Source organism: Dendrobates tinctorius, unplaced genomic scaffold (genome assembly GCF_039654945.1).
Source record: "Dendrobates tinctorius isolate UK_male_01 unplaced genomic scaffold, ASM3965494v1 ptg000085l, whole genome shotgun sequence".
NCBI lineage: Eukaryota > Metazoa > Chordata > Amphibia > Anura > Dendrobatidae > Dendrobates > Dendrobates tinctorius.
The window spans coordinates 7,642,889-7,670,391 of NW_027361753.1; the positions used below are offsets into that span (position 1 = coordinate 7,642,889).

The 27,503-nt window shown below is 47.2% G+C and overlaps 1 protein-coding gene across 9 annotated transcripts in view; it reads left to right on the plus strand.

The window, feature by feature from the left end:
- The first annotated feature begins 1,909 nt into the window (after positions 1–1,909).
- WDR7 (WD repeat domain 7) overlaps positions 1,910–27,503 on the plus strand; it is a 402,328-nt gene continuing 376,734 nt past the window's right edge. For 6 of the 9 annotated variants that reach the window (XM_073584827.1, XM_073584830.1, XM_073584829.1 and 3 more), the window contains exon 1: positions 1,913–2,105. The gene's annotated coding sequence lies outside the window, so the exon portion shown is untranslated. Of the gene's footprint in view, positions 2,106–27,503 lie in introns of all 9 variants that reach the window. The other 3 variants (XM_073584835.1, XM_073584833.1, XM_073584828.1) reach the window with 3 other exon arrangements.

Sequence of the window (27,503 nt, forward strand, 5' to 3'; positions counted from 1 at the left end):
CAGCACATTAAAGGGAACATTCACATAATCCATACTGGTCCCACTGTGGGCCCCTCCCATACATTATAATGGACCCACAGTGGCCCCCTCCCACACACACACTATAATGTTCCCACAGTGGCCCCCTCCCACACACACTATAATGTTCCCACAGTGGCCCCCTCCCAGTCGGTATAATGGTCCCACAGTGGCTCCCTCCCACACACACTATAATGGTCCCACAGTGCCCCCTCCCATACCCTTATGGTCCCACAATGGACCCCTCCCACACACTATAATTGTCCAACAGTGGCCCCCTCCAAATCGGTATAATGGTCCCAGATTGGCCCCCTCCCACACATACTATAATGGTCCCACAGTGGCCCCCTCCCATACACTTATGGTTCCACAGTGGCTCGATCCTCCGCACTATAATTGTCCCACAATGGCCCCCTCCCAATCGGTATAATGGTTACATAGTGGCCCCTTCACACATGGTATAATGGTCCCAGAGTGACCCCCTACCTCCACATGATATATTAGTCCCACAGTGGCCCCCTTCCACATGGTATAATGGTTTCAGAGTGGCCCCCTCCCACATGGTATAATGGTCTCACAGTGGACCTCTCCCATATGACATAATGGTCCCATAGTGGCCCCCTCCTATATCGTATAATGGTCACACACTGGCCCCCCCTCTCACGATGTAAAATAGTAACACGGTGGCCCCTCCACCCATGGTATAGTGGTCCCACTGTAGCCCCCACCAACATGGTATAATGGTTCCACAGTGTCCTCCATCACGATATAATGGTCCCACAGTAGCCCCCTCCCTCATGGTATAATGGCAAACACAGTGTTCTCCCCCAAAGTGTGTCATGCCCCTTTTTACATTATGATGCCCTCACACGATACTCCCAATAGTGCACCCCACATACATTCTGATGCTCTCACAGTGTTTTATGCCCTGCATACATTAGGATACACACATAATACTCCACACCGTGCCCACGCACAGTGCATGATGTCCGCACAGGGCCCCCACACACTTACATGCGGATACACTCAATATTCCCCACAGTGCCCACCCTTACCCTGTATGATGCCCTACTTATACTATGATGACCCCTCAGTGTCCCCTACACACAAGATGCCCCTCATACATGATACCACAGCTATATCCGCATGTGACTGTGTCGTAGGCGCGATCGATTGACGTCATTGCGCCCTCTGCAATGTGTGACGGCTTCCCACATCCAGTAATTACCCACTGAACCCGGGACGGTTGTGTCAGACGCGTCTCATATATTTTTCTATTACTCTCCACCAGTAATCCAGAATATACGACAACCTGGAATGTGTGTGGGGGCAGTCACCCTGCAGCCATCAGATGTTTGTTGTTTGCAGCTCTGGCTCATTCATGGTGTCGTGTTTGGCTGATGCAGATCAGCTCCTCTTTACTTAAAGGGGTTGTCCAGGCGTTTCACAAACGGCTGAAGTCTCTGCAGACCTTCACGAAAAGCCTGGACAACACCTTTAAACTAGAACCATATATCTGCCATTCCAGTCTCAATCTGTGAAGAAGGGTGGTGCTCTTTCCATATCTTCTAATCATGGACGCCCCCTTTAAATTGGAAAGATCTGCGCTACCACACTCAACCTGTAGAGAAGGGAGGTATAAATACATATAGTTTTTTTATTTAATAAAAATGAAAAAAAAAACTGATTTTCTTGTAATCATGGACAACCCCTTTAACGATCGTTATTTATATTCACATTTTATATATTATTCTGATGCCAGTAATAAAGATGGCGTCCGTTCCCTCATGACTGACTGACGTAGAATTCCAGCGACCATACTCCAACCAATAGCTGCGTATCTTTTAAAACTTCCGGATTTTTTTTTTTTTTCAACAAAACTTTATTTCTTACTTTGCTAAGCTAGCAGTCTGGCCGGAAGTATGAGCATGTGACTGCGGACCATCTGCTGGTGGTTGCGACGTCAGTCGTAAAGCGGGATAACTGATCGCCATAGAAACAGTCAGCTGGTGTATTGGGAAAGTGGGGGGTCGCTGAGGTGCAGCCGGAGGTGAGAGCTCCGTATTTAGGGGAGAGGAGGGCAGAAGGTGAGTGAATGTGCCTGGCACCTCATTCTCTAGTACCGTATTACATGTAGTATGTGCGGCCGAGCCTCTGCGATGGATTACTGGCTGTGATATCGGTTATGTCATATTACTGCAGTCAGGCTGCAGCAGAACTACAACTCCCAGCATCCCAATGCAACCATTTTCTGACATGGCATGCTGGAACTTGTAGTTCTACAGGTATAAAAAAGAACTCTATTTATGTGACAGATCTGTTGCAAGTTTCCAGATCTCTGCTTGCTGTCAGTGAGTAGGGACATTTATTGTTGTGTCCCTCCAGTGGTTACCCTACGATATCGCAGACAAGAGATCGCTGCGATTGGCCGAACCGTGAGGGGGGGGGAGTCATTGGGACAGATGTGCTGACAATGTTGTACAGCGCTACTGAATATGCTGGCGGTATAGGTGTGTGTGTATATGCAGTACATATATAATAATTTGGACAGTCGTCAGCCTAGTGTTTGTTACAGTGTATCAGTGCCGATCACACGTCTGTCCGTGTGTGCTCTGCGGTATTTGGTCTTCTTTTGCGGCCCCGTTCTTTGCTTTTTATTTTTTGCAGGATTGATTCCATAAGCTTTGGCTCTTCTTCAGTCGTCCCATCGGGGGCATTAGGTCTCCTGCCGGGTTTATATGGGTTTTGTAAGAACACACTTTTTAATGCAGCTTAGGCGGTAATTATATTATAGTAATGTGTTTTTTTTGTTTGCAACATTTTTGGTTTTCTGGTTAAACAAGAAAAAAAGCTTCCTAGACGCAAAAAAAAAAAAAAAAATTGATATTTTCCAGAGGATAAAACACTTAATTTGGCTCAGAACAAGCCCCCACTGCTGACAAACCAAACGCCACCATCATCGCCTAGTCTTGGAACTGTCATTGGTAAGTGTGCACAGGACGCCTGGTTTAGGCCGTGTTTTCTAAGAGGAACATTGTTCAAGAAGTGTCGGTGGGGTTGTTTTTTTTTCTCCGAAGGTGTCATCTTTGCCCCACTTTTTCGTCATTTTTTTCCCATAACTTTCCCACTTATGCTTTGCTTATATAGCGCCGTCATATTCCGTAACGTTAAAATCTTTATGGAGCTTTTATTTGGACTTTGTGCGCTGCTAGATGGATGACACCATTGCCAGTAGGTTTAGAAATCGAGTATTTTATTCCATAATCCTTTCCCAACTTGTTTCGAAGCATGAGCTACCTCTTCCTTAGAGGATAACATACATGAAAATCTAGCGTCGCTTCAGGTTAAATCCATTCATTAAATCCAGCGTAATCTTTGCTGAAAAGGAATCATAGCACCCACCACAAGGATAAAAAACACAGTGAAGTCTCTCCCAGAGGAGCAGAGGATCGCTCCCAATGATTGCAAAAATAGCACAACTCCTTTTTTTTTTTAAAAGAAAAGAAAGAAGAATTATATAGAAAATATATATGCATTAAAAAATAACTGTAATGGCATTTATCTGTACAAAAACGCATTCAGATCGCTATTAGGAGAGAAGGAGCCAGCAGAAATCAATTCATTAATTCAAACACCATCTCCGCTAAAAAAGAATATAGCGATCTGAATGCGTTTTTGTACAGATAAATGCCATTACAGTTATTTTTTAATGCATCTATAGTTTCTATATAATTCTTCTTCTTTCTTTTCTTTTAAAAAAAAAGGAGGTGTGCGATTTTTGCAATAATTAGGAGCGATCCTGTGCTCCTTTGTGAGAGACTTCACTGTGTTTTTTGTCCTTGTGGTGGGTGCTATGATTCCTTTTCAGCAAAGATTACATTGGATTTAATGAATAGTATTCTGCTGGTTCCTCAAAGAGTAGCGATCCCATCCAAATAGGGTTAATCAAAGAAGGACGGACACTTTTTTTATCAGAATAGTTTTATTGAATTTACTTTGTAATGTGATATATTCATCTTTTACATATAATCAAATATTTGGGTTCTTTGTAACATTGAGGAATTCTTATTTTGGAGATCTGTTGAGCCGTTCTGGTCCAGTGGGGAGAATATCTTGCTAATCTCTTTTCTGTTTTATTCGGTTGTCCATGACAGCACCACCTGAGAGAGGGGATCCGCCCTCCAGGAACAGGAAATCCTACAGATACATAAGGACGGCACCTCTCCCACGCATCAGTTGGTTTCCTGTTCCTGGAGGACAGGATTCCCTACAGATCATGCCATCATGGTTGAAGGAATCCCCAGGCCGGCTGTCCGACTCAGGTAGCGGGGGGGGTCTCCTACCTCGGGCAGTGCGGAGTCCCCTGGAAGCGCCACGGTGGCCTGGGTAAGGTTCCACGTCAGTGTGCGGGGCAGGTGGGAGCAGGATCCGGCGGATGCCCATCTCCTGGGCCGGCGCCGGCGGTTAAGTATGGATCCGGACCCCGGTCCTTGGTCCTGCTGGTGCTGTCTCCCTTCATCCGGGCCCCGGTCGGGGGCGTGCGGCTGTGCCTCGGTGGCGTGCAGGGAGCGCTGTGCGGGGTCGGGCGCCGCCATGGCGCTGGTGGCCTGCGCGTCTCCTCAGACTGGAAGTTACACGGTCGGGGGGGGGGGGGGCAGTAGCGCCGGACCGGAAGTCGGATGCTGGCCGGCTTTTTCTCCCCGTGCGTCGCCGGGCGGGAGCGGCGCACGGGGGGCAGTACCCATGGAGGTCGGAGGGAAAGGGGGGGGGCGAGAATCAGCCCCTGGCCATGACACCTGTGAACCCGGATTGCCGGTGGGAAGAAAAGGGCACAGAAGCACTGCAGAGCGGCTTCAGCTCAGGTGCAGGAATGGACGAGCCGGAGGCTCCCGTGGCCCAGCTGGACCGAGAGCAGGAGCGTACCTCAGAGGTCCCAAACCAGCTCCCAGCAAAAGAAAAAACGAACTGGACAATCCGGCCATAGACGTTCCTCCAGGCCGAAGGATCCAGCTCCCCCCCCCCCCCCCCCCCCCCGTGATCCGGTACCTACGCCTTCTGCTCAGGGTAAGAGATCTTCGTGAATGTGCCCTGATGCAGTGTTCCCCTTATGTTTTCCTCCTATAGGGGAAGAAATGCGCTGACAAGGCAAAAAACAGGGAATGCGCCCTTTGCAAATGCCCCTTGCCGGATGCCTACCCTAAAAGGCTGTGCCAGTCATGCATACGGCAGACGGTAAAAAAAAAAAAAAAAAAAAAAAAATAGGGGGGGGCGCGTAGTCCCAAAAAATTACCAGGCATACTTCCTTACTCTGTTTCCCCTCCTGTGGGTGGCGGAAGAAACCGCTGACTTCGCTACAAGTCTAAGGGAAATTATCAGGATGGAGGTTAAAGCCCTAAAATCCGTACCCCAGGGGGAGTCATCTAGGAAGAGAAAGAAAGCAAGTTTCTCCGGGTCAGGCTCTTCAGCTGACCCTAGAGGAAATGAAGACTCCTCAGAGCCCTCCACCTCCGCGTCTGCGTCCTCTTCAGAGGAAGACGCCAGTCGTTTCTGGCTAGGTCTGGAACAAGTGGACAAACTAGTCAAGGCAGTCAGGGCTACCATGGGGGTAATGGACACAAAACCAGAACGGTCAGCACAGGACCTAATGTTCGGGGGTTTAGACCCCAGGAAACGTAAGTCGTTCCCGTTAAACGACAAGGTCCAAAATTTGCTTAATAGGGAATGGAGGAAACCAGAAAGGAAAGGCTCCCTACCACCAGCTTTTAAATGGCGATATCCCTTTGAGGACCCCGTGGTAAATAAATGGGACAGCCCTGAAACTGGATGCAGCAGTGGCTAAGGCGTCCAAAAAATCCACTATCCCCTTTGATGACATGGTCTCTTTAAAGGATCCGCTGGATAAAAAGGCGGACTTCTACTTGAAAGGCACATGGGAAATGTCAGCTGGCGCCCTGAAACCGGCAGTAGCAGCTACCTGCACAGCCAGATCATTGATGGTCTGGCTGGACCAGCTGGAAACGCAGTTAGAGGACAGAGCCTTGAGGGACTCTATCTTGAAAACCCTACCTACCATCCAGCATGCGTCAGCCTTTTTAGCCGACGCCAAAACGATCAGTTCCACAATAAAGTTACTGTTTGAAAATTGTTTTATGGTGGTGTTGGATTTAAAAGATGCTTATTACCATATACCCATCTATGCGTCTCATCAGCATTTCCTTAGAGTGGCGGTTCATTTGCAGGGGTCGTTAAAGCATTTTCAATATGTCGCACTTCCCTTTGGTATAGCAGTCGCCCCCTGGGTGTTCACTAAAGTTATATTGGAGGTTATGGCCCATCTGCGGGAAGCAAACATCCTAGTAATCCCTTACCTGGATGACTTCCTTATTGTAGGCAAAACAGCAGTCCATTGTCTGGATCAATTGTAAAAAGCGAAATCAGCTCTGGAACGGTTAGGGTGGCTATTAAACATTAAGAAGTCCCGCCTACAGCCCATGAAGGTCCAGCAGTTCTTGGGCTTAACCCTAGACTCGCAGAATCACGAGTGTCGTCTTCCACCCGAAAAATTAGTTTGCCTACGTCAGCAGGTCTTGAACGCCTCCAATAGCCCTACCATGTCTCTCAGGAAAGCAGTGTCCCTCCTGGGTTCTCTCTCATCCTGCATCCCTGCGGTCCGATGGGCCCAGTTCCATACAAGGGTGCTACAGGGCGAGGTTTTACGCCATCAAAAGATCCTGGGCGGTTATCTAAAAGGCCAGTTGACTCCTGTCCCAACATACCTTGAGATCCCTTGAGTGGTGGCGAGAATAATCTAGCCAGAGGGGTGCCCTGGGAATATAATGTAACCCGGGTAGTCACCACAGACGCCAGCCCTACGTGTTGGGGGGCCCACATGGGGGAAATCTTGATCCAGGACCTGTGGGAATGCCATCAGTTGGGAATGTCCTCCAACCTGAAAGCTAGCAGCCGTAGAGCAGGCAGTCAAAAACCTTTTTGTGTATCTATAGGGTCACCATGTTCGAATATCCTCCTACAATCAGGTCACCGTGGCTTACATCAACCACCAAGGTGGGACTCGTTCCAGGCCCCTGATGGAGGTAGCAGAACGGCTGTTCCAATGGGCAGAGCAACATCTCCTGTCTTTAACAGCTCTGCACATAAAAGGAAAAGAAAACACCACAGCAGACTTCCTAAGCCACAACCTTCTAAAGCAGGGGGAATGGTCATTAAAAACGTCCATCTTCGACAGAATCGTACAAAAATGGGGCAGCCAGAAGTGGACCTCTTCGCCACCAGAGAGAACAGGAAGGTGTCTCAGTTCTGCTCTCTAAATCCCCGGGAGAATCCTCTGGCAGTAGATGCTCTTCTGGTCAAATGGGACTTCGGGCTAGCATACGCCTTCCTTCCCCTGGCTCTACTACCCCTGGTGATGAGGAAGGTCAGGAAGGACAAAGCAAGGATTATAGTGATCGCCCCGTTTTGGCCCAGGAGGGCTTGGTTCTCATGCCTCAGGATCATGTCGGTGTCCGACCCTTGGGTCCTACCAAACATCCCAGATCTCCTATCCCAGGGCCCAGTTTACCATCCTCGGGTAGCTGGCCTACATCTGACGGCGTGGATTTTGAACGGGCACTACTAAAGGAGAAAGGTTTCTCCCCGGCCCTAATTAACACCCTGCTCAAAAGCAGAAAACCGATTACAACCAAAATCTACGCTAGGATCTGGAAAAGATTCCTTCAGGGCTCAGGGGTAGTAGCTGGGCAGTCCACTCCCATAGCGCAGATCCTAGAGCTCTTACAAAGAGGTCTGTACATGGGACTCTCCACCAGCACCCTTAAGGTACAGGTGTCGGCTCTAGGGGCGCTTTTCAACTGCAACATCGCCAGTAACTATTGGATCAATAGGTTTATTAAAGGAACAGGCAGGTCCAGACCGGTAGTGAGAAATAAATTTATGCCATGGGATCTAAACCTAGTCCTTACGGCCATGACAGAGGCCCCGTTTGAGCCTATTTCATCAGCTTCCACAAAAAACCTGTCCCTTAAAGTGGCTCTCCTGGTAGCATTGACATCAGCCCGGAGAGTTAGTGACATCCAGGCGCTATCTAGACTTCCTCCTTATATACAATTCAGGGACGACAGGGTAATTCTAACAGGGTAATTACACCTGATCCAGCATACCTGCCTAAAGTAGCCTCCAGTTTCCATAGAACTCAGGAGATAGTCCTTCCATCCTTCCTCCCTAATCCCACGAACGATAAGGAAAGGAAATTACACACTCTAGACGTTAGGAGATGTCTCCTAGAGTACCTGGCGGTTACTGACCCCTGGAAAAAAGATAATGCCTTGTTTATTTCCTATCAGGGCACTAGGAAGGGCCTTAGGGCTTCAAAAAGCTCGCTAGCGAGGTGGATTAGGGAGGCCATTTCATTGGCATACACCTCAAAAGGCATACTGGCTCCTGGCAAGCTGAGGGCGCATTCCACCAGGGCAATGGCAACCTCTTGGGCAGAGAGATCGGAGGTCTCAATCGACCAAATATGTAAGGCAGCTACTTGGTCCTCTCCGAGCACCTTCTACAACCATTATAGACTAGACCTGGGTGCTTCCTCAGACCTCTCCTTTGGTGTCAGGGTTCTGCAGGCTGTAGTCCCTCCCTAAAGTAATTATTACTCTCTGTAATTCTCTCATGTGGTGCTGTCCTGGACGACCGAATAAAGTCATAGTTACTCACCGGTTAACGGTATTTTTCGGAGTCCATGACAGCACCCGTACATTCCCTCCCTTTAGTTTAATTTGGGTGTGCACTTCTTCCTCTTATATGTACACGGGTAATGAATAGTTGTGTAGAGTATTGTATATAAATTATGCTATTAACCTCAGTGGTCCTCTTGTGCTCTGTAAACCAACTGATGCGTGGGAGCGGTGCCGCCCTTATGTATCTGTAGGATTCCCTGTTCCTGGAGGGCGGATCCCCTCTCTCAGGTGGTGCTGTCATGGACTCCGAAAAATACCGTTAACCGGTGAGTAACTACGACTTTTCCGGGGGTAGTTCGAGTCTTTCCGACACAACTTTTTTACATTTTTTTAAACCTTTTTATTATCTTTTTTTTCTTCTTTACAAATTTTATCTGTGAATGCAATAAAGAAATATTGTTATTTTATATAGAAATTAGGGATCGATGTAGATCATGTGATTTACACACACAACACAATGTGAACTTTGACTTTTGTAAAAAAAAAGTGATCATTGGTGCCAATTTTTAAATGTGTGGTGTATTTAACCTGAAGCGACGCTATATTTTCATGTATGTTATCCCCTGAGGAAGAGGTAGCTCATACTTTGAAACGCGTTGGGAAAGGATTATGGAATAAAAATACTCGATTTCTAAACCTACTGGCAATGGTGTCATCCATCTAGCAGCGCACGAAGTCCAAATAAAGCTCCATAAGGATTTTGTGTTTCAGTGGTCACTTGTGTGACCTTTGGACGTGCAGCAGCTGATTAACTCTTAAGCGTTATCTCTCCGAATACGGGTGAGTAGATTTTTATTACATTTAATCTTTATCATCGGATAAGACCCTATTTGTGCTTTGTTGTTCCTATAGTGCTATACATATTCCGTAACGTTGACAGACCTCATCACTGTCCTCAATGGGGCTCACAATCTAGATCTCCTATATCAGTGTCTGTTTGGAGTGTGCGAGGAAACCCCCACAAACACGGGGAGAACATACAAACTCCTTGCAGATGTTGTCCTTGGTGGGATTTCAATTCAGGACCCCAGCGCAGCAAGACTACAGTGCTAACCACTGAGCCACTGTTCCTTTGCAGCGCTAGGTTCAAATCCCACCAGGTACACAATCTGCGAGTTTTTATGGTCTCCCCGTGTTTGCATGGGTTTCCTCCGGTTTCTCCAGAGACATACTGATAAATAATGTAGATTTTGAGCCCTAAATAGAACAGAGATGCCCCTTTGACTTGTATAGAGTGACTTCAAAGCGGAAGCCTCCTGAAGAACGTTCGGGTCACTTCTTTTAGCCGCTTGGCGCCTTCAGAAGTGTGAGGGTGTGTGCACACGCCGCGGATTCTGCTGCGGATTGATCAGAGCGGATTTTGCAAAATCCGCAGGTCAAAAGACCTGCAGTTTATCTGCGGATTAGCCTTCGGTTTTGCCCTGCGGTTTATCACCTCTACAATGGAGGAGATGGTAAACTGCAGCGGAATCCGCAGAAAAGAATGACATGTCAATTCTTTCTGCGGATTAGAAACCGCAGCAAATCCGCGCGGAAAAATCCGCACCGTCTGCACTGCGGTTCCCATTTCCCATAGGATATTATGGTACTGTACACCGCAGCAGGAACTGCTGCGGATCCGCAGGGCCAAAACCGATGCGAATCCGCAGCAGAATCCGCAGCGTGTGCACGCACCCTGAAGCTTCCTAAGCATCAATAATGCGCATCATTAATAACTTTATAGCGTAAATGGGTTTTCTAGTTTTGCAAAACCCGTGTCCCTGGCTGCAGTCTGATATATAAAAAAAGGAAACCAACAAAGCTACAAACTGTCCTTTACTCCCCCTCCCTTGGTCCAGCGCTGAGTCTTATCAATTGCTTCCAGTGTCTATTATTGCCTGCAGCGCTGACGTCAAGTTGACAGCACTGCAGCCTGTCAGTGAGCTGTTATTGACTGCGGCACTCTTGACGTGACGTCAGCGCATCAGACAGTAACAGGCAGCAGGATCAGGGGTGGACCAGGGTGGGGTGAGTAAAGCATGGTTTGTTGTTATAGAACAAAATGCAGCCGGTGTACAGGGGTTTTCCGAAACCATAAAACCACTATAATCAGTATTAGGGCAGAGACACACTGGCGTATTTCTTGTGCGATAATCGCATCGCACTGAACGGACTGGCCGACACCTCTCCTGACCTGAGCATGACAGCAGGAAGGATTACTATGCAGCTGTCCAGCTCAGGTCAGCAGAGCAGACAGCCAGTGCGAGTTTTACAATGCGATTATCGGACGAAAAATACAGTAGTGTGACTCCAGCCTTAGGGTGTGTGCACACGCTGCGGATTCTGCTGCGGATTCGCAGCGGATTTGGCCCTGCGGATCTGCGGCAGTTACTGCTGCGGTGTACAGTACCATAATATCCTATGGGAAATGGGAACCGCAGTGCAGACGGTGCAGATTTTTCCGTGCGGATTTGCTGCGGTTTCTAATCCGCAGAAAGAATTGACATGTCATTGTTTTCTGCGGATTCCGCTGCGGTTTACGATCTCCTCCATTGTAGAGGTGATAAACCGCAGGGCAAAACCGAAGGCTAATCCGCAGATAAACCGCAGGTCTTTTGACCTGCGGATTTACCTGCGGATTTTGCAAAATCCGCGCGGATCAATCCGCAGCATAATCCGCAGCGTGTGCACACAGCCTTAGTCATAGTCTGTCTCCCTCATCGACAGTCTTTTTCACTCCCCACTTGTGATACTCTGGACATGTTCGTCCTTCCACACTGTTTTAGTCTGCCAATAATACTTCCTTCCTCCTTCATCAGATGGAAACACGCTTGTCTACAATCCTCTTCTACAGACTCTCCTTTGGCTCCCCAGAGCTCGGTTACAAGGATCCTTCTCCGAAACATTGGGGCAGCCTTATTCTTAATAGCCATGGATAATAAGGAGGCCATCTTGGACTTAGACAAGACAGAAGGAAATACTCTGCGTAGCTACTTGATAGTTTAATGATACACTTACAGGATAAACAAACCCCAGCCCGTGAGATAAATCCTCAATTGCGCATAAACCCAGTTTCGCCTCAGCAGGCTTTATCAAGGGTCCATGGAGGTGAGATGGACTGGGGAGTGAAAACCACGACTGCTGCTGCTGCTGGAGATAGACTATGGTTAGCTACTAAAAAAAAATTTGGTTTTCTGCCGTTTCTCATGCATTTTTACGTGTGCAAAACAAGCGGAAAAATAGATATCCTGTTTTTCTTTTTTTTTTAAATTCTTTATTTTCAGATTTAACTTACACCATAAGACAACACCATTTTACAAGTACAGATGGCTAATTATTACTTAGGCGTCGGTCCAAGGTGAAAAGAGGGGGGAGGAAATGGGTGGGGAAAAAGGAAAAGGAAGAAGGGAAGGGTAAAGAGGGATACATAATATCAAACAATAACAATAACATCAACATAAAGTAGCTGTCGGCATCGACACTAGCAATTGATGAGTGTATTTATGAAAATAGAGTAGGTGGATAGTTCTGTAAGTAACCATAGAACCAACTACCCCAATATAAAGGCCATCAGGTCTAAGTAAGACTTCATGTATTATCCGATTTCTCACCCCGAGGATTATCCCCCAGATATCTAGTCCACGGGGTCCAGGTCGACACATAAGATTTGTGATTGAAGATCTCCCAGCTAGACAGCTCCTCCAGACGAGAAATCTGATTTATCTTAACATGCCACTCCTCCAATGTGGGGGGGGCAACATCTTTCCAATGTACAGCTATCAGCTGTTTTGCAGAACTTAGCATCAATGGGAGTAGGCCGTGTTTTTTTGGTAAGAAATCCTTTGACGGGCACGAAAGAAGAACCTCCGTAGCCCTGAGATTAGTCTTTTATTAGTTGCAATTTCTTGAGAACTAACTCGACACCGTCCCAAAAATGTCTCAGTTTGGGACAATCCCAGAATATGTGTGTATGATGTCCTCCAGAGTTGAGGCATCTCCAACAAGCGTCATTATCAGCAAGACCCATCTGAAAGAGCTTCGCGGGAGTCCAATGCCACCTGGTCAATATTTTATAAGAATTTTCATGCAAAAGAACACACCTAGAGAATCCCCGTGCACTAGACAGCATTCTAGATACTTGTTTCTCTGTGAACGTAGTATTAAGTTACATTTCCCAAGAGTAAATAAATGAGGGTTTAAAGTGTACTCCCGGAGAGATCAGATGTGAGTAAATACGAGACAAGATTTTTAGCCGTGGAAGCGGAAGTTTAATCATAATATCTAACCAGGACCAGTTTGATTTGGTCGGGAATTTCTTCTTAAATTGCAGAAGCGTACGTCGAATGTGCTGGCTCTGAAGAAAATTAGTTGGTTGAATCATTGCATTTGGTGGCCAAACTCCTCCCTGTAATATTTTATTACCATAAAAGCTATTCAATGTATCTCTAGGGAGGGTAGACCATAGATTATAAGGATCTTGAAAATCAAAATCTAATAGATACAGTATTGAGCCAATCGGTGTTAACGTCGAGGGAAAGTGTCCTCCGGTAATTCCCCCAACATCAATCTTTTGATGCGTAATGTAGTAGAAGTTATCTCATCTAGTCTAAAGGTACTGTCACACTTAGCGATGTACCAGCGATCCCGACCAGCGATATGACGCGGTCAGGATCGCTGGTACATCGCTAAGTGGTCGCTAGTGAGCTGCCACACAGGCAGATCTCACCAGCGACATCGCTGGGGACGGGGATCGCTACTTACCTGTCACACCAGGCGATCCTGCGTCCTCCCGCCCGGCTCCACGCGTCGCTCGTCCTCACAGCAGGAAGCGCCACAGGAAGCTGACGACGAGAAACAGTCCTGAACGTTCTCGCGCGATCAGCGATAAGCAGCGGGGGAGCCGGTCGTAGGTAAGTATCAGACACAGAGATATCGCTAGCAATATCGCTATAATGTCACTAGTTATAGCGATATTGCTAGCGATATCTCTTAGTGTGACAGGCCCTTAAGAGCGACCGGTGGTTTAGCCCTAGTCCAAAGATAAGGTAAACCCCTCGGGCCCAGTAAAGCCAGATCGACACAAGTTCCTTCCCCACCTTCAGCGCAAGACACCACCTTTAACCATCTGCCAAGGTGGATTGCTTTATAATATAATAGGGGGTCTGGGACTCCCAATCCACCAGAGGAGACTGGGTAAGTAAGAAGCCTATAAGGCAACCTAGCCGGTTTAGATTTCCAGATAAATTTTCCTATTAGTGACTTTAATGACCTGAAAAAGGTCAGGGGTATCTGAATCGGTACCATATTCATGGTATACAAAATGATAGGCATGATATATGCCTTAAACACATTGATGCGACCCAACCAGGATAAAGTGGGTAGGTTATATTTATGCATCAGGTTGGTAACTTTTTTCAGTAAGGGGATGAAATTACTTTGAAATAGGCTAGTGGGGTCCCTAGTTATGAATATTCCTAAATATTTAATAGAGCCGTTAGCCCAAGAGAAGGGAGTCCGTGTACGAAGAATGGAAAGTTGAGAATGAGGGAGAGTGATATTAAACGCTTCAGATTTGGCTAGATTAATTTTAAAATTGGAAAGGGAGCCAAACTGTTGAAAAATTCGGAGGATGATCGGGAATGCCTGAGACGGGTTAGATATGAGGAAAAGCTAATCATCTGCGAAAGCTAGCGTTTTAAGTGTCCCCGGACCCACCGTCAACCCCTCTATGCGTTGTTCTTGTCTGATGCTTTGTATCAAAGTTTCTATAACTAAAATGAACAAGGATGGGGACAGAGGGCATCCCTGCCTAGTCCCATTGTGAATCTCCAAACTTTTTGATAGGGTGCCATTTATCCTGACCCTGGCCTTCGGTTGAGAGTAGAGAGAGAGTACTGCTGTTATATATTGAGGAGGGAAGCCAAATTTAATCAACACCTGCTCCATGAATCTCCAGCAACTCAAAAGCCTTCTCGGCATCCGTTGACAAGAGTACCAAGGGGACCTGCCGTGTTTTGGCAAACACTATAGACTGTATGATCCTAGTGGAGTTATCCTTCCCTTCCCTACCCCTCACAAAGCCCGCCTGGTCCGCATGAATTAATTTGGGTAAAAAGTTGCTTATTCTACCCGCTAGTATTTTGGCCCACAGTTTTATGTCCGTATTAAGTAATGAGATTGGTCTGTAGCTGGTGCACAAGGTGGGATCTTTACCCTCCTTCGGGAGAACCGTAATATATGCCTCCAATGATTGCTTAGGGGGAAGCTAGCCTTTCAAATAAGAATTAATCAAGGTCACCAAATGGGGTAAGAATGATTTTATAAACTTTTTATAATATATAATGGGGAGACCATCCGGGCCTGGGGCCTTTCCATTTGGAATGGTGGATAGAGTATCCAAAATTTCTTTAGGGGTAACCGGAGCAGTTAACAAAGTTTGGCCTTCCGGGGTTAATTTAGGTAGATTTAGTGGAGTCAGGAACTCTTTAATTTTTTCTATAGCTTTTATTGGGTCTTGCATGCTATCTGGTATGCTTAGATTATATAAACTGTCATAAAAGGATCTAAACTCCTCGGCAATGTCAGCGGTCTCGAAAATTGAAGAGCCATCCAGAGTTTTGAGTTGCCTAATGAATGTCCTGTCCTGCTGCTTTTTAAGCAACGAAGACATAAGCTTACTACTTTTGTTGCCATGGAGATAGAACCTCTGTTTGCATCTAATATAGGTTTTGGCCGATTGGATATTTAAAAGATTTTTTTAGCGAATTTCTTAGGTCCGTCAATTCAGTTTGTATCTTATTTACTTGAGATCTCTTATGCAATCTTTCCAAGGAATTAATTTGGTGCAAAATAGACACAACCTGTTTTGTCCTTTCTTTTTTGAGATGGGAACTCAAGGCTATAAATTCTCCTCTCATTACCGCTTTATGTGATTCCCACACCACGGGTATGGGTGGGCCAGAGTGCAAATTTGTCTGAAAAAAGAATTCGAGAGTGCCCGTCAGTTTCGTAATGTGTGAATCTAAATCTAATAATGTCTTATTAAGCGACCATGACCTGGCTGGTCGCGGAAGGGTTTCTATGCCTATGTCGAGAAAAATAGGAGCATGGTCCGATAGTGAGATAGTGTCTATGGTCGCATTTTTGACTAATGAGAGGTTAGTTGTTTGTGTCAATATATAATCAATTCTATGATAGCTACCACACGGATGTGAATAAAAAGTGTAGTCTCTGCCCGAAGGAGAGAGTGTCCTCCAGGGGTCTATCAAGTGTAACTCTTGGAAAGAAAGGTGTAGGTTTCTCAGTGCCCTTTGAGAAAGGGCAGACTTGCCCGTGGAAGTATCCAGGGATGGATTAAGTGATACGTTAAAATCTCCCCCCATCAGCAATAAACCCTCAGTAAATAGTTTTAAGGTATTCATTGTCTTGCACAGCCATCCAATCTGATTCTTGTTTGGGGCATATAAGTTGCATAGGGTAACTTTAGTATTGGCAATAAGGCCCTTCAGTATAATATACCTTCCTTCGGAATCTGAAAGGCAATCATGCAAGACAAAAGGAACATTTTTTTTAATAGCAATACTCACTCCTCTAGACGTCGACCCACCTGTACTATGATACCAGGTCGGGTAACGAGATCTGGACATGTCTGGTACTCTCCCCGCTTTAAAATGTGTCTCCTGTAGAAAGACCACACTAGCCTTTTTTGCATGCAGAAGGTTCAATACCTGACTTCTCTTACATGGGGAGCGTAGACCTTTTACATTACACGAAGCCACTACTATAATGGCAAAATTTTCCTTATCACCCATAGTAAATTAGATATAGCAAAGGAAAAAATAAATGATAAAGTGTCTCATGCCGACGGGCTACAAAAAATACAAAATACAAGGTAAAATAACAGTAACCGATAGATAACAATAACCAACTACCTGCCTGCGGCAAGAGCAGGGGGTCTAACATACCCCCCATGACAGAGCAGGGAATCATATCCCCAACACACGAGTAGTACATGTTAACTTATAAGGCAGTTAAATGAAAGCATCAATACCTAGGCAGGTGCCAATCAAGGCAAACCAAAGTGATCCAAATCATTGCAAAGTTAAACCGAAACTACTGGGTCCATATGTAAGAAAATACGACTAAACCGAATAAAACAGAATTCAGGGGGGCATCTCTTTTCTTGCCCCAGATTTCCCTCGTTTAGGGGGCATGCGTCTCTTCACTGAGGCCCAATCCCCCTGACCTCCTGTATAAGCGTTGATAGGAGGAGGCTTGCGAAGATCCATATCCAAAGGTAACCATGAAGGAATATCAATAGGAGCAATGTCAAAAGTGTCCCATATTTTGTTTAAACCTTCGGGACTCCTCACTGTTATTTGTTTGCCATCCCCATTTACCGATATTCCAAACGGAAACAGCCATTTATAGAGAATTTTACGCGAGCGTAGTATTTCCAATAAGGGTCTCAGGATTCTTCTCTTTGCAAGGGTCGACGGCGCAATGTCCTGGTAAAGTTGGATAGCAGATCCTTCGTAGGCGAGATTTTTAACATCCCTTGAGGCGGACAAAATAACACTAGTGTCCACATAACTCAACAAGCCACAGATCACATCCCTCGGGGGTTCAGAAGGCTTAGGCTTGGGTCTGAGCGATCTATGGACCCTCTCTATTACAATTTGGTCGCATTTTTCTTGCGGGATTAGGAGGGCAAAGATTTCTTTTGTGGATTTTTCCAGTATTTCTGTAGAGACACTTTCAGGCAATCCTTAATCCTTATATTTTTTCTGCAACTGCTATTCTCTTGATCTTCTAAGGCTAGAAGAGAGTTATTAAGCTGTGTTCTGTGGTAGTCCAAATGATCCCTCATGGCGTTAGAGTGGCTAATGAGAGAGGACTGAGATGATTCAAGAGACTCCACTCTGTTACCAATGTGTGACAAATCTGCTCTCATACCAGATTTCTCTGTAACCAAGGGTTTTAATGCCTGGGCCAGAAGTTTTTTGAATACTGATCTAGAGAACTTCCCAGAGTCTGAGTGGGTGATATCGCTGCCTGAGACATCATCACTTGAGTCCAAGTCCTCGACCTGTTCCTCCACCTCAGCATTTGCATGTAGCTTTTTTGGTGTGGGCCTAGCCGACCCAGGTTTATTTTTCAAAAATGTCTCCATTTCGCTTTGCCTGCCTTGATGTACCTTAGTATCCAGCGGTTTTGCATGCTCTTTATTAGATTTAACCATAATGCTGAATTAAAGCGTGCATTTAAATCACTCCTCGTGCATTCAGGGAAAGTCCACTAATGCATATTCATAGGTGAAGATAACCTCCTGCGTCTTAAAAGGTGGAGTGCTGACATGAGTAAATAAGGCCCTGATATGGTGTCCTATATATAAAGTTTCACACTGCTGTGATATGGGATTAGGCCGGTCTTAGCGCCTCTGGAAAGGGTGAGCGGTACCCCCAATCCCCCAGTCACTGTATGCAGCAGGAGCGACCGTCTCAGAATCCCTAGGCGATTCACCAGAAGCACCCAGCACTGCGGCCACCCTCTGATCACCAGCCAGGCACTTGCGACCAGCTCACCTCCCTCTCCTCCGGTAAGCAGACCTCCTTCCTTTCTTTAACAGTCATCGGTCTCTCCTCCAGCCCAGGCCGCGGCCCTCCACCACCTCCAACGGCTCTCCGCAGACTGCCGACCTGCCCAGCTCAGAAAGAAGCAGCCAAGATGGCGCCTGACCGCCTCTGGCGCCAGGACCTGTTCCCCGCGACCGCTCTCCTCTCAGAGAGCCGCGGTTCCTTCCATGCCGTCCTCCACCTCTCTTTCCTAGTCCCAGCTCCCTCCGGGGGGCACGCAGACACCCTCGTTGGGGTCTGAAAAGGGCTCACTTCGTGGCTGGCAGCGGGAGCAACAGCACAACACGTCCTCCCCACAAGCGATCCAGACCACGCCCCCAGATATCCTGTTTTTCTATCGTTCAAGTAACTTGAGGTGCGTTTTGCTGTTCAAATGAATCGGAAGCTCGTTGCATATAAATTTGAAGCCTTTTTTAATGTGGATTTTGGCACAGAATTTTATACAGAAACTTCTGTATCAATATGGCCTTTCAGTCTCTCGCATGAAAACCCGGCACTGCCGCCGGCACTCGGACCGGAGCGTGCGGTTACATGTATTTCTATGCAGCCGCACGCTCCGGTCTGAGTGCCGGCGGCAGTGCCGGGTTTTCATGCAAGAGACTCTCATGAGAATCGTACAAGTCTCTCGCAAGTGAGTATCAGCCCTTAAGATGTCAACAAGAATGATCCCAAGCAAAAGATTGTACAGATTAGGTAGAATTGGTATTTTAAGGATGCGTTGATTAAATGCTTTGCAAGCAAATCATTAATATATTGGTGGGGACGAGATTATGCTGCCAATTTACAGGTTGTTAATGTTTATGGGGGGAAAAGCTGACCCTTAGGACGCACTTTTCCTTTGAGTAACACCCCTGGGGAGTGGAGTCCAGGCTTAGCTGTTATGGAGGACGTCTCCGGTTCACTTGGTGCCTGCTGTGTTTTTACTAAAATATTGCTGGCGGTTGTGTTTGAGTGTTTTGGTTTGTGATAAGCGCAGATCTCCAGCGTTCGCCCGCCTGGGTTTGCTTATGTTCCGCTCCTCGATAAAACTGATGATTTCCACTGCTGATAGTGAGAGGTGTGTGTACATACATACACACACGCTGCCCGCAGGAAACCGTCACGTGTGTCCTCGTAAGGGGTTGGCTCCAGTTTTATGTCCTTAATACTTAAATCAGTGCATAAAGATAAAAAGTTCTACAAATTTCTCATTTCTGTCGCTCACCAAGTGTTTTGCTGTCAGGGAATCAGAACAATATTGTTTCCATTCGGAGACAATGATCCTGACATCACCGACGCTGGTTTCATATTCGGCTGTCTCTTCTTTGCAGATATTTGTTTGGTGGTTGTTGTTGTTGTTGTTGTTTGTTATTATACATGTTAAAAAAAAAAAAAAAAATCAGAAATACCGTAATCACAATAATAAAATCCAAAGCAGAGTCCAGACGTGAATGCAATTAAAAGAAGCCACAAAAATAGGCATCACAGTGGTCACCGAAAGGGTTAAAATGACTTTGGGCCACTGACCTAACGTGACCGTTAGACAAACTGGGATGTCCCGCATCAAGCGCAGGTATATTCAATCTGGCCCAGATGGTTCCTGGGCATCAAAGTGGGCAGACATGCAATTTTCATGGATTTCAGTGAGTAATTGTTTTTGTTTTTTTTTAAAGGGTTAAATGACTTTGGACCACTAATCTCACACCGCCATTACCTGACGCGGGTCACTCCAACCTGGCCCAAAATGGACTTTGGTCATCAAAGCGGGTTGGCCGCCAATTTTTTTTATAAGTCACTGAGGAACTAGTGTTTTTAAAGGGTTAAGGGTTAAAATACTTTGGGCCATCTGGAATCATGCCCAGACCGTGATAGTGATGGCCAGCATCAATATTAACCTGGCATCAAAGTGGGCAAGCGACTATTGTTTATTGATATCAATGGTTATATGAGGTTTTTCCCAAAATATTCAGGTTTGTTCTATTTACAGAAGAGAGGTTAACCTCTTGCTTGGGGTCTCACCGTGGGTAGCTAGGGGTCTCACCGTGGGTAGCTAGGGGTCTCACTGTGGGTAGCTAGGGGTCTCACCGTGGGTAGCTAGGGGTCTCACTGTGACGGGGTATACGACAGAGCGAGAAGGGACAACAGGCCGAGGGACGTTCCAACGAGATTTATTAAGGCAGGGAGCATACAAATCAAATATCCATAATTTCCTTAGAGTCCATGAGAAGTCCACAATAAGTCCGCACAATGGAAACAAATCCGGGCACCTCACGATAGTCCTTGTGCCGGGTTCGATAACAATAATCCTTGCAATAGTCCACAGGATTCCACACAATCCCACGGACGTCACGAGCTGGCCTCAATTCAGTTCGTGACTCCTTCCAGGTCCGCACGCAAATCACACTGAACTTAAAAAAAGAAAGTATTGTCAGACCTCCTGGGATCAGCCCATCTGAAGGGGGTAGGGGGTCACACCTACTATTCAATGGTTTGGTCCATCAGAAGATTTTAGAAATGTAAGGGCTCCACTTAAGGGGGTTTTACACTAAGCAATATCGCTAGCAATATCGCTAAAACGTCACTGGTTTTGTGACGTTATAGCGATATTGCTAGTGATATCGCTATGTGTGATACTTACCAGCGACCGGCTCCCCCGCTGCTCATCGCTGATCGCGCGAGAATGTCCGGCTCCATTTCTCGTCGTCTGCTTCCTGCTGGGCTTCCTGCTGTGACGACGAGCGACGCGTGGAGGCGGGCGGGAGGACGCAGGATCGCTGTGTGTGAATGGTAAGTATCGTGCGCTGCATCGCTGTGAGATCTTTCTGTATGAAAGCTCACTAGCGATCATTTAGCGATGCACCAGCGATCCTGACCGGGTCGGATCGCTGGTTGGATCGCTGGTGCATCGCTAAATGTAAAAGGGCCTTTAGTCTACAGGATGTGTATTGTAGGCTGTTGACATAAGCCTAAATTAGATTATGGTCCAGGTACATCACAAGACATTGCAAAGTATTGGGGAAAGGAGAGATGGTTAATTTACAGCAGATACAAAACACAGGACAAGGCAAAACTACAAATCATGACAATCCCTTCCCCCTCCCCATATGTGTACGTACTAGGGACCTCTACAGGTCGCTTGTTAAGTACACACAGGCATGGCTGACCAGACTCAGGGCTCCTCCTGCCTGGACAGTCCATCTGCATTTTGGTGTTGGCTGCCTCTTCTATACTGTATGGTAAAGTTATAGGGCTGCAGAGTCAGACTCCATCGTAGTAAGCATCCATTGTCCCCAGAGACTCGGTTCAGCCAGGTGAGGGGATTGTGATCAGTAATGACAGTGATTTCTCGTCCATACAGATACGGCCTTAGTTTCCTAAGGGCCCACACTACAGCCAGACATTCTCTTTCAACAGTTGCATAGGCCACTTCTCGGTCCAGGAGTTTCCTGCTAAGGTAGGCGATGGGGTGTTCATCCCCAGCTGCATTCACCTGGCTGAGGACAGCTCCCAGTCCATAAGCAGAGGGGGCCGTCTGCACAATGAATCTCCTCTTGTAATCTGGTGCAGCCAGAACAGGGTCGCAGACCAGGGCGTCTTTCAGCCGGTTAAAAGCCTCATCACAGGCTGGAGTCCAGATCACCAGCCGGGGCATCGTTTTCTTGGTCAGGTCGGTAAGGGGCTTGGCCACAGTGCTGAAATGAGAAACAAATTTTCGGTAATAACTGGTAGTGCCCAAAAAAGCCATAACTTGTTTCTTAGTTTGGGGTATAGGCCAGTCTCTAATAGCCTGGATTTTGGCAGGTTCAGGACGGAGCTTCCCTCCTCCTACTCTATACCCGAGGTACTGGACTTCACCCATCCCCAATTGGCATTTATCGGGTCGAATGGTTAGACCGGCTGCAAGAATCAGGTCAATAATAATAGCTACTTGATTCAGATGTTCCTCCCACGTCTGGCTGAAGATGGCGATATCATCCAAGTAGGCACAAGCAAAGTCACCACATCCCCGGAGGATCTGGTCCACCAGTCTCTGGAAGGTTGCCGGGGCATTCTTCATTCCAAAAGGCATGCTTAGAAATTCATACAGACCAAAGGGGGTTATAAAAGTGGACCGTTCTCTCCCTTCCTCCGTGAGAGGGATCTGCCAGTATCCCTTACTGAGATCCAAGGTAGTGACATATCGGGACCCAGCCAGTCGGTCTAGAAGTTCGTCAATACGGGGCATTGGGTAAGGATCGCTGACGGTATGGTCGTTTAGTCGTCGATAGTCCACACAAAATCGAGTACTCCCATCCTTCTTGGGTACTAACACCACAGGAGAGGGCCAAGGGCTATGGGAGGCCTGGATGACCCCAAGCTGTAACATCTCCTCCAGTTCGTGCTGCATGGTGTTTCGAACAGATTCAGGTACCCGGTAAGGAGTCTGTTGTATGGGACGGATACCCTGAGTGTCCACATGATGTTGATTGACGGTGGTTCGACCTGGTTGGGATAAGAAAGCAGCCCGTCTCTGTTGAAGCACTCCCAGCATCTGGTTTTTCTGCAAGGAATCCAGGTGATCTCCCAGAGGAACCTGTTCCACAGTGGATGAGGCTCTCGCTGCTTCCACGAGATCAGGTAGGGAGTCTTCATCCTCTTGACCGTCCTCTGAAGCTAGCCGACAGCTTGCTATCATTGGAAGGTTCCGGTCATGGTACTCCTTAATCATATTCACATGGACAGTTCTTTGCCTTAGCCCCTGATCATCTAAAGCAAGAAGATAATTGGTATCATTTAGTTTTCTGAGAACCCGGAAGGGACCCTCCCATGTTGTCTGCAGTTTATTCTGCCGGTGAGGAACAATCATTAAGACCTGTTGTCCTTCTACAAACTCCCGATAGCATGCTTTACGGTCATACCAGGTCTTCTGTCTGGTTTGAGCCATACGCACATGACTCTGGGCTAAACTAGCGAGTTGAGCCAGGGCTTCTCGCAGCTTTAGGACATAAGGGACAACAGGGGCTCCTGTATCTTCAACTTGTCCCTCCCAATATTCTTTTAGCAGGGTTAAGGGTCCTCGGCCCTTCTTCCATAGAGTAGTTCAAAGGGGGAAAACCCGGTGGACTCCTGGGGAACTTCCCGATAGGCAAACAAGAGATGGGGTAGGTACCTCTCCCAGTCTGAATCTCTGTCAGCGAAGGCCATCAGCATATTCTTCAGAGTGCCATTGAATCGTTCACAAAGTCCATTTGTTTGGGGATGATACGGGGTCGTTCAGATCGCTCGTACTCCACAGGTGCGCCACAGACACTGGACCAGCTCTGACATAAACTGGTAGCCTTGGTCTGACAAGATCTCACTGGGGAATCCTACTCTGGTGAAAATGGTAACCAGGGCCTCGGCCACCTTGGCTGCAGAAATACTTGACAAGGCCACAGCTTCTGGATATCGGGTGGCATTGTCCACAACAGTGAGAATGTACTGCTTTCCAGATTTACTTGGTTTAGCCAGAGGTCCAATGATATCGACAGCCACTCTTTAAAAGGGTTCTTCTATTATAGGGAGCGGTTGCAGGGGTGCCTTTGGGTGATCTCCGGGTCGCCCTCTACGCTGACATATGTCGCAAGTTCGGCAGAAATGCGCTACGGCTTGGGAAATCCCAGGCCAATAGAAAGATTGGGTCAATCGTTTCTCAGTGCGGGTTTTGCCTTGATGGCCAGCAGTAGGAATGTCATGAGCAAGGTGTAATAGGGGAATTCTGTATTTCTGAGGAACAATCAGCTGTTGGTTGTAAGTCCAGGGCTTATCTAGGGAGTCAGCATTGGTAACCCGATACAGAAGTCCATTTTCTCTGATAATTCTTTCCCCGTTCTCCCCCAGCTGCCCTATCTCAGCTCGAGCTCTAAAACTAGCTAGGGTGGGGTCAGTATCTACCTCTTGTCTAAACTGAACTTTATCCCAAGTAACACTCACATTGTCCTCACACGAAGAATCACTCACCGGCTGTGACCGCAGTTCTGTTGGCCTCATTTCCATGGATGGGTTGTACATGTTCACATTTGCTGCTCTCTTGGCTTGACTTCTGGTTACCGCACCGACAAAGTGGCAATGAAGATTTCCCACATCATTTCCTAGAAGAACGTCTGCAGGGACTGAATCCAGCCCTTCTCCTGGTAAGGGTGTCTGTAGATAATGAACAGGCAAAGGCGGTCTGTAGCTGTCCTGCCTCCGAACACCGGGACATTGGAATTGCAGATGCCCAGGCTGCCCACATCTATAACATCTGCGCTTTGGGATTCTTCCTCCACGTCGTAGTCTCGAAGGTGGAGCGGGAGTAATGCGAGGCACAGTCACCCGAAGGTCACCATGAGTTGATGGTCTAGTGGGTTGGTGAATATTGTAGGCCGAAGGACCAGGGGCCGCCAGCGTTGGGGGGGCTGGTAGTTTTTTTTCTCACTGAGTAGTAGTTTTTTCCACTGAGGCTTGATGGTGAGAGCCTCATCAGCTAGAGCTGCAGCTTCCTCCACAGTGGCTGGTCTCCTTTCACCTACCCATTCCCGGATCTCAGCGGGGCACTTGAAGTAAAACTGCTCTTTTAGGATGACTTGGAGGAAGGTCTCCCAAGTTAAGGCCTCCTCTCCCTCCAGCCAGCGATGACATATTTGTTTGAGTCTGTGGGCATACATCTTGAAGGACACTTCCTCATCACAGGCTAAAGTACGGAACTGGGTCCTGTAAGTGTCTGGGGTCACAGCATAATGTTCTAGAATGGTCTGTTTAATCTCCGCATACTCACAGTTCCACCGAGGGTCCATAGCTCTATAGGCTGCGGCAGCTCCACCCTCTAAGAGCCCCACCAGATGTCGGACTCGCTCCCTTTCCGGGACTTCCATTAATCGACACTGATGCTCAAAGTCTTGGAAGAAGCCCTCAATGTCACCTGAAGCCTCATTAAACAGCTTGAAGTCTTTGCGGCACACTCTGGGGAGTTCCCTCCTGGTGGGTGCTGGGGTTACAGTCTGTCTGGAGCTTCTAGCTGCTTCCACAGCGAGCTGCCTCTCCAGCAATGCCCTCTCTTGAGCTCTATGAATGGCCTCCCTCTTATCTTCTATGGTAGCCTCTTCTCCCAGCAATGCCAACTCCTCCTCGTACCACACAACCCACTGACTTTTTTGGGTATTTACCTCCGGCTGCAGTCTTTCCTCCTTTTGCTGTGTATAGGAAGGAGAGAAATCCGGCTTTCAGGATCGCGCTGTTGCCCTCCTGAGGAAGTGTACAGTGTGTACACGAAACGCGTAGAGTTTATGGAATAAAAAGGAAGTTATAATCACTGCTTGGTCCTTGGATTAACTCCCTGTGTACTTTGGACTGGAACAGCGCGATCCTGAAAGCCGGATTTCTCTCCTTCCTATATATGCAATTCTAGTGACCGGCTGATTGCTGCAGTTCATCGGATCCTACTCATTTGTGCTTATGGTTGTTGTGTTTCACACAACTGAACCAGGTGAGTGGATCCATATTTGTGAAACGTTTATATCACTGGATAAGACCCTATTGTGCGCTTCTGTCTCCCCTTTTTTTTATACTCCTTTTGCTGTGGGGATCCTTTCTCAGCGTCATCTTGCAGGCGAACTCCTTCCAAAGCCTCAATCAGCTGCTCCTTGGAGAGTCCCTTGTAGCTGACTCCCAGTTCACGGGCCTTTGTTTGTAGGTTCACCGCAGTCCAGTTCTTGTACTCTGCGGTGCTGGTTCCAGATGTTGATGGGCCATTGGCCTCCATTACTTCTGCTCTGATCCCAGCGCTGCCAACCAGTTTGTGACTGGGTATACGACAGAGCGAGAAGGGACAACAGGCCGAGGGATGTTCCAACGAGATTTATTAAGGCAGGGAGCATACAACATCAAATATCCATAATGTCCTTAGAGTCCATGAGAAGTCCACAATAAGTCCGCATAATGGAAACAAATCCGGGCACCTCACGATAGTCCTTGTGCCGGGTTCGATAACAATAATCCTTGCAATAGTTCACAGGATTCCACACAATCCCACGGACGTCACGCGCTGGCCTCAACTCAGTTCGTGACTCCTTCCAGGTCCGCACTGAAATCACACTGAACTTAAAAAAAGAATGTATTGTCAGAGCTCCTGGGATCAGCCCATCTGAAGGGGGTAGGGTCACACCTACTATTCAATGGTTTGGTCCATCAGAAGATTCTAGAAATGTAAGGGCTCCACTAAAGGTACTGTCACACTTAGCGATGTACCAGCGATCCCGACCAGCGATATGACGCGGTCAGGATCGCTGGTACATCGCTAAGTGGTCGCTAGTGAGCTGCCACACAGGCAGATCTCACTAGCGACATCGCTGGGGACGGGGATCGCTACTTACCTGTCACACCAGGCGATCCTGCGTCCTCCCGCCCGGCTCCACGCGTCGCTCGTCCTCACAGCAGGAAGCGCCGCAGGAAGCTGACGACGAGAAACAGTCCCGAACGTTCTCGCGCGATCAGTGATAACCAGCGGGGGAGCCGGTCGTAGGTAAGTATCAGACACAGAGATATCGCTAGCAATATCGCTATAACGTCACTAGTTATAGCGATATTGCTAGCGATATCTCTTAGTGTGACATGCCCTTTAGTCTACAGGATGTGTATTGTAGGCTATCTTCTGCTTAGGAAAACAATAGCCAAAGTTCTACTAGCTGTTGACACAAGCCTAAATTAGATTATGGTCCAGGTACATCACAAGACATTGCAAAGTATTGGGGAAAGGAGACATGGTTAATTTACAGCAAATACAAAATACAGGACAAGGCAAAACTACAAATCATGACACTCACCATGGGTTGCTGGGGGTCACACGACGACATTAATGTCCAATTCTCTGTCTCATATTCCAGTGAGCGGAATCTCCGTATGATCTGAGCCGTTGGTGACGCTGCAGGGCCGCGATTCTCACTATGAATAAGAACAATAGTGTTTATACCCTTTCATCTGTCCTTATTCACACATGACACGTTCTCTTTAAAGACACGCGCCCATTACATTTTTTTTTAAATCGGGAAACCTGTGTAATAAAGGTGTATGCCTTGTAGGTGAATTGATAGTCACCGATCTCCCAAACCCCCCCCCCGGTTTCCAGCGCCGCTCCACTCCTCTT